At 52.4% G+C, this 14,841-nt stretch overlaps 1 long non-coding RNA gene across 2 annotated transcripts; it reads right to left on the bottom strand.

Moving 5' to 3' along the window:
• Positions 1–7,469: 7,469 nt before the first annotated feature.
• LOC146757849 (uncharacterized) lies at positions 7,470–12,162 on the bottom strand. 2 transcript variants are annotated; one of them, XR_014935988.1, is made up of 2 exons: positions 9,737–10,054; positions 7,470–8,064 (listed from the first exon to the last, which is right to left on the bottom strand). It is a non-coding gene; the product is annotated as an uncharacterized LOC146757849 (long non-coding RNA). The 2 variants fall into 2 exon arrangements; XR_014935989.1 differs by lacking the exon at positions 9,737–10,054 and adding an exon at positions 12,033–12,162 and having other exon boundaries at positions 7,860–8,064.
• Between the last annotated feature and the right edge of the window lie 2,679 nt (positions 12,163–14,841).

Below are 14,841 nucleotides of genomic sequence, written 5' to 3'. Positions count from 1 at the left end.
AGGTTGCAGGCTGTAGATCTTAAGATGTTGGGTTCTTTTCCATCTGTGACCTGATATGGAGCAGGGAAGTGAGGGAAGCTGCCAGTAGGGCCTCCCTTAATGGATGTTGTTGGGGTATGAGATACTGAAGGGATCGTGGTGGTGGTTGGATGCACTGTAGGAATCCAAAGCATCCAAATGATGCTTTCTAAAAAGGCCAATTCTGATCTGAAATAGGGCTGGTGGGAGGGGTGATTCAGGACAAGGACCTCCAAAGATTTCCTGATGCTAAGGAAAGAGCAGCAGTAATGAGCTCCTTCGCATACGAGTATATGAGCTCATTCACATCTGAGTGTGTATGTTAAATGTCTCACACGTGTATGTGCCATGTGTATGCCTGGAGTTACAATAAGAAATAGTGCTGGCTTTTTCTTTGTGTATATGAATAGACATTGCTGCAGACCTGGGCTCACACACCTTGGCATAGCCCAGTGCCTGCAATCCCAACTTGCTGCTAACAAGAAATGCATTTTCCAGCCCACTCATTCCCCACCAGTGAGCAGTGAAAGCAAAGGCAGCACTGACTCCTTCAGGCAGGCACGGAGAAAGCACTTCAGTCTTTGCTTTCAGGTTACAGAGCCCTGGGATGCTGGATGTGCTCTGCTGGTGGTTGCCTGGAATTTGTGCCCATATGCATCGGTTCCAAACCTCACCAAACAGCTCCAAATGAGCTGCCTGGCATTGCCTGGGCTCCTGTTTTGTGTGGGGTTTCAGAATGCATGGATAGTCACCATCCCATGGAGCTCTCACTGCAGCTTCCCATGAATCCCATAACTGCAGCCTCCCAGCTGCTCCATCCCCTTCTGTGGGGCTGTGTGTTCTGCTGGCACTGCTTGTTCTGAAAGGTTCTGTCGAAAAATAAAGGAGCAAATACAAAGAGCAGAGCTCCAGCAGCTCGGTTAGGAAAAAGGGGAGTTGTTTGTTTGGTGCAGGAGGCACCTGGAACACGATGTTCAGAAGCAGATTGCAGCTCCTTGCCCCGGGGAGCTCTATGTCTCACCTTGCTGCCTTTTGTTCTGCTCCAGACGAGCTGCCTGTACCTCTGCATCCCAGGAACAGTTTCCTTCTGACACAGAAGGTTTCTATTATTACCTCTCCTGCTCACATCTTTTGTTTCTGGGCGATTTCCAGAGCATAAAGCCACCACACATCCACTTATTCTGGGACTCCCCATCTCAGTCATTAGCTTCTTTTGCAAAGCCTTGTCCACTGCGAGCCTTAAGCCTAATTGTGCTCTGCCTGTTTCCTCTGCTTTGACTGCTGCAGCAGTTACAGCCTCAAAGAGCTCCATCAGATTAACCACAAACGTTCCTAGCTGAAACCACCTCGCTCCCTATTACTCAAGCTGTGCTTTTACATTTGATCTTCTAAACGCTTTGTGATGCTTACCCCACCATTGATGCGAAGCTAATTGGAATGGAACTTCCTCCAGCACTTCTAGATCTTTTCCTGTAATGATGCCAAAAGCTTTCTTATCCCCGGGGTCTGCACCTGAGTTTGGTTGGGAAGCAGCAGCCTTCGAGGGGGCAGAGCTTTGCATTGGGATTTTGGCAGTGTAAGGTTCTGAGTTGGGCTGAGCTGGGGAAAGGGGGCTTTGTTGAGCGGAGAGCAGCACCCCCTGGTGGTCAGCCCGGCGAGGAGATGGGGGGCAGTGGGGGGCTTCAGTGCAGGGCTGGCACAGCTGGAGATGGAGCAGGGAGACGGTTCTCTAAGGAAACGGGAACTGCAGGATGGAGGCAGAATCTCCTCCGCGATTCGGAATGAAATGTACTTTAAGCCGCAGGCTCGGTGCCTGGATAGAGCCAGGATGCTGAATCATTGCGCAGCATCACCTGGGAGGCCGGCACACACGGCGCTTTGCCGGCACGGCTGCCGCTTGCTGCAGCTCCCTGCATGCGGTTCCCTGCACAGCTCTCGTGTCCCTCAAGGACAAGCGGCAGGAGTGCCATCCTGCGGCCACCCGAGCCTTTGCAGCACGGAGAGTGGCTTTGTCCCGCTATTGTTTCCTTCTGCTTAAGCAGGAACCGGTTTTATCATGGCTCTCTCAGTTTGTGAGAAGGGCGATAGGGATTTAAGAAGGTGCTGCCTGCTCAAACAGCTGCATGTGGATTTACCTGCAGGGCTATGGGAGCATCCCATGGAAGTGATCCATGTGCCCTACAGCCACTGTGAGATGGGGAGAGCTGCTCTGCAGCATAGAATGGGCCGTGGGGAGGCCATCCAAATGGACAGAGCCCTTTACCTTCAGGTTTAGAGCAGACAGCCCAAGCTGAGAAAGCTGTGCTGCAGATAAGGTGATATGTCCCTGACAACCCCAAAACCTCCACCTTCCTCTCTGGATTGAGGGGCAGATGGAGGGCAGGATCCTTGAGTAACTTCTTTGAATGCTTCTCTGATTCTGCAAGTTCCCTGTGTGTGTCATTTTCAAGACACAGCCATGTAAATACCTGCCCTTACAGCTCTGTGCCCTCCTGTACGCTTCAGGTTACCACCAATACCCAACAAGGTGTGCTGCTCATAGAAATGGGCCCTATTAGGAGGGCAGAGAAAGCAGCAGACCCTCTGGGATGGCACGTGGAGTGCATCACCTGGGGGTATTAGAGATAAATCAGTTGGTTTTGAGTGGATGTGGGACAAATAGGGTGAGGGAATAATCCCAAACAGGATTGTTTCTGTGGGCTTGATCTTATTGTACATCTGATGCAGCAGCCTGGAGCTGTGAGTCTTTCTGGAAGGCTCTTACCTTTCTGAAAGGAAAGGACAAGGACACCTTGCATTTGATCAGTGCTGTCAGGATGCCTTTACCCTGTTCTCATAGCAGGACAGCAGCCATGAGCACTGCCCTCTGCCATCCCTTTCCATGTCTCTGCAGTGACACAAGAACACTTCGGCTCCAGGAAAAGAGGTGAAGATAATTGGGGCTGGGTGTGTGGGGGGGGGGTTGGGGGAAGGTGAGACGGGGCATTCAGTTCTGGGGCAGATTGATGTGTGATGCCAGTGGAGCAGTCACTTCATACTGGGGACGCCTGCATAGGGCTGCTGGGACCAGCACTGTACAACAAGTGCTGCCAGGCCCTTCCCACATACATCCCCCAGATGGGAATTTCTCCTTCCCAGGCTGCTCTAGTGCTTCTGTATCCTCTTTTCCTAATACCTGAATAGCTTTTGCTTCAGGTTAGGCCCATTCCTACCTATATAGCTATAGGAAGACCCATCTTTCCCTCCCCTTACTGCAGCTTCTTAAGCACTTGACTGTGAACATCTTTCCCTTAACCTCTTTCTTTTTAAGTTCACCCTTTGATATCACTCATCTGCCCACGTTTGTTTCTCCTTATCCCATCTGCAACCGGTCCATGTATTTCTCAGTATATCCCAAACCCTCCTGGCACACACAGTGGGATGCAGGACAGCTCCATCTGCTACGTGGTGATTCGAGAGCACAGACATGTATTATTTTTTGTTGTTGCTGTTGTTTTTAATCTGTCTTTAATGACTGATGGCAGGATTTGTATAGGATGAAGCAGTCATATGTAAAGCTGCTCCCTGGCCAGCTGGCCCATGAATGAGGGATGGGGACCGGTGCTTTGTGTACTGTGAGGAAGGGGTGCTTGGGGGGGCTGAAGGCCAACCTTCCTCCATGCTCTCAGCTTGGATCCTGCTGTGCTTTCCCCTTGTGAGGGTAACTGTGTAGTGATCCTAAATGTGGGGCAACTCCGCAGAGAAAATAAAGTGGCAATTTGCCCTTTGTGGTGACTTAGTCATGGAATGGCCTCACCCAGCCCCTCAGTTACAAAGCCCAGTTCCTTTTTCCCAGGGTTTTTCCATCAGAAAACAGGACTTGGCTCCACTAAAGCCACGAGTAGCCCAGGAATATACCTGCTCCTGGATAAATCCTCCTTCTGAATGTGTGCCTGGTGCTGGCTCTGCGGCAGGATGGCAGGGCTGTGGCTGACAGTGCAGCTCTGGGGTTGCATGGCCTGGGGAGCTGCTCCCAGCTGAACCCAGGCACAGTGAGCCCCCAGCTGAAAGCCACTGCAGGATGGCAGGCAGCCAGGTCTCGTGGGCTGCCTTTGGCACAGAGGTGGAACTGCATCCCTGAGCACGTGGGATCCCACTGCTGAGCACAAAGCACGGTGGATGAGAGGAGTATTTTTTATGGACATACATTGGCTGTCATCTGGCATTTGGGTCCTGGCTTACCTAAACAAGCAGAGGTTGGTATAGGAGATGTACAAAGCAAGACCGTGGCTGCTCTGTCCCCAGCCTTTCCTGCTTCTCCCTCCCCCAGCTGCAGCTGATCTGACTCGCTGCCTTGTGCTCTCATCTCTTGTGACTGCAGGATGCATGCAGTCGTGACAAGCTCACTGCAGCACAGCAGACTCCAGGCTCATGGCTGTGCAGCCACGCTGCAGTGGGGAGTGCACTCAAGGCAATCCTACAGAGCCCCAGCTGCAGCCTGGGGACACTGGAGCAATGTGTAGCAATGTATGTGCTTGTGTTGGAGGGGGCTTTGTGTGTGCGGAAGAAGGTTTAGTCTGCGATACCTGACCTCTTTGATTTCCCTCTTGGCTAGAAAAGGGAGCCCATAGGAATCTTGGGAGAAGAGGGAGTGTTTGTGCATCGCAGTAGTCCTGTGCGCTGCAGAGTCCATGTGCTCCCTCCTCCGCAAACCTAGAGAGGAATCTGGTCCAGGGACAAGAGCCGGCTGCCACTGTCTTGACAAAGTGGGTCTCGATCCATGATCCCCTTCACACCCCAATGTTGGGAACCAGGCCCGGTGCAGATTGGCTCCGGCAGATCCCTGTTACCTGCACCCTGTAGAGCTGTCCTTGGCTTCTTGGTGACCCCCGGAGGGAGCCAGCAGCTTTCCTGCTGCACTGCAGATTGCCTTGTTGCTTACTCCCTTCTGTCCCTTAATGCCAGCTGAGGCCGTTTTTGCTTTAGCGGGGTCTGGCTCCCTGAACTTGGCTCCTCATCCCTCTATACCTACTTTGCAAAGAACCAGGCATTTCAGGAGCAGAACAGCCCCGTGACTGACAATCTGCCCCCCAGTGTGCACCAGAGAGGCCAGGGTGGTACAGATGTCCCTTCCCCAGCAGTGAACACATCACCACTTAGCCCCTGATTTATGGTGGTCAAAAATGTGTCCTGCAACCTTGCAGTGCTTGATGGACGTGGGAGCAAGCAGGTCTCCAACACCTCGGTGCTTGTGCTGATCTACTGGGAAAGGGAAGGGGAAAATCCAGCTTCTCTTATACACCTCTGTGCCTCAAAAGCCCTCCTGGTGAGTTTGGGGCTGCCTGTACCTCGCAGCCTCTTGCCCCGGGTGCAGTTACACGATACCTGGCCTTGCTGGAGCCATGCAGGAGGAGCGGATTGCCGCACCGCTGGATGTAGCCGTATGGGCATCACGAGCTTCCTCACTCCTGCCTCTTCCCAGGGCTGCAGGCAAGACCCGTTCCCAAATGCTGGTTCGTACGACGCGCCTGCTGCAGAACAGCCTCGAGAGCTGGGCAGCTCCCTTCCTCACCTCCACGCAGTGTCCTCCAGTGTTTCTTCCCTTTCCTCGTCCCGCTTCCCCCAGGAGCCCTCCCTAAAGGTGCCCGCTTTTCACAGGCGAGCATGAAACCAAGCAATCCCACAAAGGTGCAGTTGGGGTGTTCTTGCCCCTCTCCTAAACAAGGAAAATGCTCTGCTACCGGCATCTCTGTTGCAGACAAGGTCGTGCGTCCCACGTCAGCCACTGCAGGGATGGAGGATGCAGCTGTCTATGGATTCACTTCCTCGGACAGACGCAATGCTGATAAAAGTGGAGCAGAGATGAAGAGGGGAGGGGGTGCAGAGGGTGTGCGGCTGAATCCAGCTACACGGCTTTTCACAGCCAAATAATGAGATATTCCCTTGCATGAGTACAGCTCCCAGCAGGCTCAGGACTTGGGGCTCGGCGTGTCTTTAGGAAGCTGAAAACACGAGTCTTACAACAGAGATTTATTGAGGTCTAAAGGCTATTAAACCTATGGACCGCCGCGGGGAACCTGCGGAAGGGGCCGCGTCTCACCTTGAGGATGCGATGACGGCGCGGCGGTGGCATTGGGGCTGCTGTGATGCTGCAGCCCATCACGTCTCTGCACCCAATTCGGCTTTCGGAGAAGCAAAAGCAGCCTCGTGATTTATAATTCTGCACCTTGTTGGGGTGCAAAAGGGACGGTACCAGGGCCCCGCGTTGTGAACCCGCCGCGCAGCAAGAAGGGAGCGAGGCTGCGGGCAGCAAAAAGAGCGTGGCAAATGGGTAACACGGCAAAAAGCGCCCTCGGCATTCAAAAAATAAAATAAAATAATAAATGAAGCAACCCTCGGAGGGGTTGGTTTATTCGGGGACCTTCAGCACCGCATGGCGTTCCTCTCGCCGCTTTCTTAGCGCTGCTCCGGAGGTCCTAAAGCTCGGCAGAGGGCCCGGAGCAGGCATCCCCTCCCCGTGTCGCCGTTCCCGATCTCCTCTGCCCTTTGTAGGGCGGCAGCCCCGAGCCGCAGTGCGGGATCGGGGCCTCGGGGCCCCCGGCCGCCTCCCCCGGCCCCTCGGGCCCTGCCCGCATTGTTCGCGCTGTTTGTCAAAGGGCCGGGGATGCTCCATAGATCGCTCCGTGGCTGTTGTTAAGTGTAATTAGAGGGTGTATGTCCCCAATTTCCATGAAAATGAAGCTGTGAGGCTCCTCTCTTGGCATTCACCGCGTGCCTTAATTGTATGGACATTAAATCAAGGTCCGCTGTGAACACGCAGAGAGAGGCTCGGGCTGGCCCGGCTCGGAGCTGAGCAGGAGGAGAGGGGGGGTCTCAGGAGAGAGAAAGAAGCTGTGAGCGCGGGGCCGGTGCCACTCCGCGGCCCGGGGCTCCCCTCCTCCGGGGCAGCCTGGGGGGCTCAGCGGGGCCGGGGGAGGGCGGGCATCGCCCCCTTCCCTCCCTCATTCCATCCCCAAAGCTCAAAGGCGGGGGGTTCAGCCCCACAAAGCCCTTCAATGGGGCTCCGCCAGCCGGCAGCTCTGGACCCGCGGGACGGACAGACGGCCACAGCGCGAACCTTGAGCAGCCAGAAGCGGTGCTGATGGCAGCAGAGCCGGGAGCACCGCGCCGCAACCCTCCCACCCCCAAACCCCCCCCAGCGACCCCCAGAGTCGTGCTCGCATCCCGGGGGCAGCCTCCGCAATGCCACGGGGCTCCGGGCGCTCCTCCCGCTGAACCCCGCGGTTCGTCGGGTGATGCGGCTGCACCTCTCAGTCCCCGGCAACGGAGAGAGAAGGGAAAATCCCCCCCTCGTGTGTTTCCTTCGCTCGCAACGCAAAGGAACGGTCTCTCTCCTCCCGAAGGGAAAACGACGCGGGGATCCGATCGCTGCGCTGCGCCGCGGTGAGGCACCAGCATCGCTCCACTCATTATTATTATTATTATTATTATTATTTTTAAATGTTAATTTTAAAAAAATAATAATAATGAAAAAATAAAGAAAGAAAGAATCGGGAGGGATCGGAAAGGAAGAAAGCAATGAAAGCCGTTTCGTTGCTCGCCGTCGGACTGAGAGGCGCTTTATGAATTTAGGACGATTTCTCTCTCTAGATACCGCGCCTGACATTCACCCCCTCCCCTTCCTCCCTTTGCTTTTTGTCCAAAAGAATAAAAGAAAAAAAAAGAAAAAAAAAATGAGAGGAAAAAAAAAGGAAAAAAAAAAGAAAAAAATAGCAAAAGAAAGAAAAGCAAAGAAAGAAAATCAAAGCCCATTAAGGTCGCTTGCAATAGGGACGAAAAAAAAAACCAACCACACACAAAAATCCTGATGCTCTTCCAAGTTAGCAACAGAGCCGGGTCGCTATCCCACCATTGTCGCCCAAACCCCGTAATTACAGCTCTTAGCAGATTTACCCACTCCAGTGGAAGCAGCGCGCTGTGGCTCCGGCGGCACAAACTCTGCTGCCTCGCTCAGATCCAATGCAAACGCCCTCCCGTGGCTCAGGATGCTGTTTTTGTGTAGGCAAGCTGGAGATGAATAAGAAAGGCGCCTAGTCTCTCATTAGCTTTGAATTTCAGACTTTTTTTCTCTCTCTCTTTCTCTCTCCCTCTCTCTCTCTCTTTTTTTTTGTTTTTCCTTTTTTTCTCTCTCTCTCTTTTTTTTATTATTATTATTTTTTTCATCCTTTCTCCTCCTGCCCTGGAACAATGCAGAAGGACCTCATCAGAGCGAAAACCAGGCTCCCGCTAGGCTTTAAAAGCAAGATGAACTTGGTGCACCACCCATCTTTCTCTTCTCTTCTCCAAAGCTCTTTAAAAGGGTTATGAGGCGTCTCTCTCAATTTATCCCTTTTCTCTTGATCTTCCTAGCAGAGGGGTTTGGGGTCTAGTCCTGGCTGTTTCAGCTGATCTCATCCAGTCTAAGGGATTAGAGCTTCTTCTCCGCATCCCGGCTCTCAGCACATCTGCTGATTGGGTTCAGCACAAGAGGATTACATTGGGACCCAATGACGTCACCGCTAGGACATAAGTTCTCCTCCATTAACCAAATCCTCATCAGCAAGATGTCCTTGAAACTGGAGGAGTAACATTCAGGACTCCATTGCCAGCCTGTCCCCACCTTCCTCCCGGGCGGGCTGCTGGGGCTCTCGGAAAATAGTGTTTAAGCTTTGAGCACTTGCAGCTGCATCAATAATGCACCGCTCCGGGCTGCAGGACCGAGGCGTTATAGCAGAGCGTGTGCCCTATAAATAGGGCTCTGCACCTAAACTGTTAATCAGAGCAGCTTTATATATTCTGTTGCTTTTTCTTTTCTTTTCTTTTTTTTCTTTTTTTCTTTCTTTTTTTTTCAGTTGGGAAGGGAGGGGGTGGAGGGGCGGGTTTGGGGGGGGGGGGGGGAGGGGAGAGCTGCGTCCTACAGTCATATTTCCAAGCTCTAAAAGACATCAGAGATAATGTTTTTTAAAGCTGACACGAATGTAATTTTAAAACACAGGATTTTTATTTTTTTTGCCTTTTCTTTCTTTCTCTCTTCTTCACCCTCCCCCCCCCTCCCCCCCCTTTTATTTTTTATTATAGAAACGTGTAGGATTTCACCCCCGTTCTCTCAGAACAGAGACAACGTGTCCTGCGGTATATAAAGTAAGAGGTTCCCCTTAAATATCTAATACCAATTTGATATATTTGGGGTTTTAACACTCGATTTTTCCCTGTGTCACATGAGCACAGACCTGCAGGAGTGAGGACCTGCTGAGCTGAAAGGGAACGGCTTTGACGTCCGAGTGACAAACACAGAGGGTATTTTTTGAGCTAAATCTCCCACCCCTTAGAAATGCAGAAGGCGCTCAGAGCTGCTCTGCCCTCGCTCTGCCCCAACCCCACGGCAGCCCGGCCGGGGCTCACTGCTAGGAAGCATTCAGCCATGGTTTTGCTGCAGCTCTCCTTGGTTAAACTTCCAGACCTCATCACAATGCAAAGAGGCACCGGTATGTATTTATTTACCTAGGATGGCCAAATTTTGTGCCTGGGGAGAAAAAATGGATTGAGCACCAAGTGAGCTGCAGGCAGCTGGGAGAGGCTTTGCTCAGAAGCCTCCTGTGTTTTGTTTTTCCATAAGCAAACGGCTTCCTCGCTGCTGGTCATCCACCCCCCATCCATCCATGCACCCCCAAATTGCGGACATCCGTACGCACGTACTCACATTGATGTTTGTGACAGGAGGTGCAGATCTGGAGGGTTTCTACACACCCCTATTCCCTGTCCAAAGCAACTTTATGGCCAGCAGCACACTGCGCATTCGCTAGCATAGCTTTCAGGCGAGGATTTATTTGCATGCGTGTATTTCCATGCCCAGTGGTATTTCCCTTCTCAAGAAGGGGTAGGGAGGCAGGACACAATGGTTTTGATGGAAGGCACCTTGGTGCAGCCCTAGAAGGCCCCCATGCCCCTGCAGGTCCAGGACAGCGGGGCAGTGACCGCTGGGGCTGCAATCTGCTCCCTTTGCTTCTCCATCAGCACAATCTTGTGGCGGATGGCGGCTCCCACACATGGGGCTCCGAGGGGAGGTCGGCCTGCAGATTGCATTTCACAGAATGAGCGGCTGCTGGGCCATGTTTGGCCAACGAGGGACAAGCAGGAGCACAGCAGAGAGGTGAAATATCACCTTCCGAGCTCAAGAGCCATATTTAAAAGGGCCTCTATTTGTGTTTATAATGCTGCAGTGCATGACATAGGCACCAAACGGGGTGGAAGGGAGGCGGGGGGTGGGGGTGGGGGGGGGAGACGACGTGGTATCAGCGTTTGATGTTATGCAGCAAAGGGAATTTTCCCGGAGCGTTTCGTCTTCTGAAACGTGTTTATTTTTTTACTTATTTATTTATTTTAAAAATCTGCTTATTTACAGCCTATTCTATATTGACCTATTTACTCTGACAGACCACGTCTCTCAATCTGTTATTGATCTAAAAAGAAAACAACCTCACCAAATGAAGGCGGAGGGATGCACTGTCTGCTCCAGAAGCTTTCCCCCCTCCCACCCCGAGCTTCGGAGGCTTTGGGCCGCCTTTCCCCTCCACCTCCGGCCCTGGAGCTCCTGGGACCCGCTGGCAGCGGGGGCAGAACTCGGGTAGGAGCTGCAATGTGACCGCACGTTCCCCCCCGACCCCCGGCCCGCTTTCCATCCCCACCCGGTGCCGCTCCGGTGCCGCAGCGCTTCGCTTCGCTGTCCATGGTATTGAATGCTCGGGGTTGAAGCTTCGGGGCACGGGACCGGAGCTCAGGGATTCGCCCCCATCCCCTTAACACGGATTGCTCTGCTCATTCTGCAGCAAGGCAGCCGCGGAGGTGAGGGCTGGGATATGGGAAACGCTGCTTGTTCATTCTGCCCCAGACGCCTTCCCCCAGATCCTCCTGGGGAATCCATAGATTTTTGCTGCTGCTTTCCCTTGCCCAAACACATCACAGCACAGGATATGGGGTGGGATGCTGAGCCCCTAACAGAGCACCGAGCCCCGGTGTGGGAGGCTGAGCCGTGCCGTATGGCAGCGGGCAGCAGTACTGGTGGTAGGAGCTCATTTCCCCTCTAAACCAAAACTGCACCAGTAGCTCAGAGCCTCCAAAGTTCACAATGAAATGCCCCCATTAGCTACCCCCCAATCCCGGCTCTGTAGCCCCTTTCTGGCTTGCAGGCTGTAAAAGCAGGCTGGGCTTTGCTGCTGTTTTATTAGCACTTCCAGTGAGACATTTTGTTTTAAACATGGCCCTGCCTTAGTCTCTAATGCAGCATTTCTACATCCCGGAAGAAAACAGTCAGATGATTTGAAAAGAATCCCCCCCCACCTTCTTTTTTTCTTCCCCTTTTTCCTTTCTTTCTCCTTCTCCCCCTCTTTTCCTCTCTGCCTTTTTAAACCCACCACCTACTGTTCCCTGAACAAAGAGATCCCAGAGACGAGCAACATGCCTCCACTTTCCTTCCATTTCCAACCCCCGACTCCGCCAGGCAGAGACGACCACGTTAGAAAAACACACAGGATCGAACCCGACATCAACAGCAGCACAACAAACCCTGAAAGCACCGGCGCAGCCCCGTCCTGACACACACACACACATACACGATCACCCGCACACCGCTGCTCTCACAAAACAACCTTTCCTTCTCCCAAACCAATTTCCTCCCCTCCTTATTTCTGCTGCACAAGGAGAGAAGCTCCCGGCCTTTGTCTGCCTGCAGGATGGGAACCAGGTAGTGCAACCCCTGAGCAACCGAGCTCCCCGCAGGCGGTCAGGAAGGAAAAGCTCCTTCAAACCAGGCCCAGCTCTGCTTCAGAGCTCAGAGAAATGCTTTGCAGCCTCTAGGCCTCTGCTTTGAGCCCCAGAAATCACGCTGCGTAGGGAAGAGACCGGCAGAGTCCATTTCCCTGCCACCATTTCAGGCATTCCTCCACATTTCTCTTTTTCTTAGAAAGCATTTCATTTTCTTAGAAAGTAATGACACTTACAAGAGGTTTGGGAATCAGATTTTTCTATCAAGTCTCCTCTCTCCCTCTTTTTCTCTCTCTTTTTTCTCCTTTTGGTCTTCTTGGCAGCTGCATATTATTATTATTATTTCAGATCTGTAATAAAAAAATAAATAAATCCCCTTCCTCTCCTCTTCCCCCAGAAATACACCATTTGATGATTTGCAAAGCCTCTTCCTATGTGTAAGAAAGCTGCCTGCTCTCCCCACGACTCGCTTTCCTGGCCTCCCAGCTCCTTGAGAAAGGAGGAGGGCCTTGCGCATTACAATTCCATTCAATCTCATTCATTCTGCCTCTTTCTAACGGTCTTTGGACAGCAAATCCACACCAACGGGGGGTCAGAGCCCCCTCCTTGCACACCCCCCCCCCAGCCTTAAACACACACAATAGCTGTCAGCTAACAGCACAGCAGCAACTTTGAAACATTCAGGCTTCTGAAGTGAAGAATGCCCGCAGTTTCCCCACCCCCACCCCTTCCAATTCTCCTCCATTTGACATTTAAAAAACATATAATGATCTCCATTAAAAAAAATAATTAATTGAATAAATGAGAAAATAAAATAAAACGATCCTCACTTGGGTACACACATGTTTTCAAGGGGCAGAAGTCCGGTGCCAAGAATATCCTCGGCAGGAGTGGATTGCTCCATCACATAGCTAATTACCTGCTTCCCCTGTCGTTGCTTGTGTCTCTTGTGCTGGAGAAAGGCTTTTTCAGTTTTTTTCTTTTCCCTTAGAGGTAGGTATTCAGCTATACCAATCAGCAGCATGGTCAGCAGTCGAACTTCCCCCAGGCACCTTGTGGCAGTGGGGATGCCAGTGGGTGCTGCAGTCCGAGTGGGGCTGGGAGCAGGGCTGAGCCCCCATGATGCAGCACATGTGGTCCCACTCCCAGGGATGCTGCCCTATGGATCGGGGCAGCTTGTTGCCATGGGTTGGTTTGAGGCTCTGTCCTTTCCCCAGGCAGCAGTGACCAAATGGTATCTGGGACAGGGTGAGCCCTGTCGACTGGGGCTTCTTTCCCTGTCCCCACACAGGCCTTCTGTATGCCCATGAGCACCAAGCTTCTCCATTGCAATGGGGAGAGCATTGTCCCCATTCACAGCCTCTGACATCTGCTGCATGGAGCTAGGTCTAGCCTAGGGCAGCCTTCCTGCAATTTCTCCACTGGTTTTTGCTTTGAGGCTGTTCTGTTTTCTCCTCTTCTTGTTTTCTAAGCTGAGAGGTCTCTGTCATGGTCTCTAAGCTTCTCCTTACCCCTTCATATTCTGGAGAGCCCCTCCTGCTCCCAGGACTGCTCCCCCAAGCCCTGGAGCACTATCCCAATGTGACTTTTGTCTGAGGATGGGGAGAGAAGATATGAGACCCCACTGCTGCTCTAGCTGCATTCTGAATGCCATCGGTGTTGGCAGGAGCATCGCTGCTCTCCACTCTCCTGTATCCCCAGGCACTGCTGAATCCCTTGGCCAAGCATGGGTCGTCTGTCCCCTCCCTGGTGGATGAGGATAAGGGGGAGGCCTGTGCTGTTGGGTCAGGGTTCTGCCATCCTCACTCACCCCCACATTGGGCTTTTGCGGTAGCAGCAAAAGCCAGAGAGGGGCCACAGCTCCCCAGCGCATATGGGAGGGAAAAGTCCAGTCCTAGAGGCAGCCTGTGGCTACTGCAGTGCTTTTAATACAATTAAAAATCAATGACACTCTGTGCACGCACACAAATAAACACCGTCCCTCTGCATCCCCGCTTCCCTGCCCACCCCTCTCAAGGCCGGTGGGGAAGGCATCTTCTCCAGAGCCTGTTCATTACTGCTCTACTTAGGTGGGGAATTGCTTAACCGGTCTCTCTCCAGTAAATCATATTAACTCCAAGCACAGCTATTTATAAAATGTTCCACAGCCCAAGAGTACGGCATCCAGATCACTCGAAGAAAATTAGGCGATTAGGCGTGCATAATCCAAGCCCAGTGCGTCTACGTACAAAGCCTCGCCAGCCGGCCTGCCTTCAGCTATTCACTGACATTAAAGAAATCACTGGTTTTATTGGAAGCCCAGCCTGGGCCTGAAGTCCCAGCCAGGGATGGGGAAATAACCTTTTGCTGGGCAGAACATTCCCAGTTGGTTTCTGATAGCCAGGAAACGAAGCTTGGCTCTGGCAGGGCTCTCCTCCCCAACCCCACTCCATCCTTCCCTGCATGAGGCCCCCTCCAAACGCAGCACTCTGGGCTGAGTTTCCCCCCCCCCCCCCCCCTCCTCCTTTTGCGACCCATTAAATGTCTTCTATACATTTCCTCTTCATCTTGTCAAGGCCAGTTGCTCTATGACTGCTGGTTTCCCAGGCAAATCACACCAATTTCTGAGTTGATGTTGAAGGTCCACATTGGCTCAGCAGGGGTCCCAGTGAAGCACTCATCCATGGAGCCGGAGGTCAGGCTCTGCCCTGCTTTGCCAGATGAATTATTATTATTTTTTTAAAAAAACGTGTTCTTCTTTGAACATTTACAGATCTGTTGGCTATGGGGATAACAACAATAACCAAAGGAAGGGCGTCCTCGCTGCAAATGCGCTTCTCAAGCCCATCTGATATTGAGGATGCTAAAAACATGGCAGCTTTATTTCAGCCCGTACTCCTAAAGTGAGAGGTTTGCAGTTGGAACCCAGCAGGGCGCACATGTGGAACCCCCAAATCTACCCTGAGATCTTCATCCCCAGCATTGGGAGCTGCAAGGCTGCGCCCCTCGGGCTCTGTCCATGCACATCCAAGTTTTATAAACACAATTTGCTAAAGGGTATCTGCA

Source organism: Coturnix japonica, chromosome 19 (genome assembly GCF_054131305.1).
Source record: "Coturnix japonica strain WE chromosome 19, WE-NBRP24, whole genome shotgun sequence".
Lineage (NCBI taxonomy): Eukaryota > Metazoa > Chordata > Aves > Galliformes > Phasianidae > Coturnix > Coturnix japonica.
The sequence above is the reverse complement of the archived record's forward strand: the minus strand, read 5'-3'. Positions and strand labels throughout refer to the sequence as shown.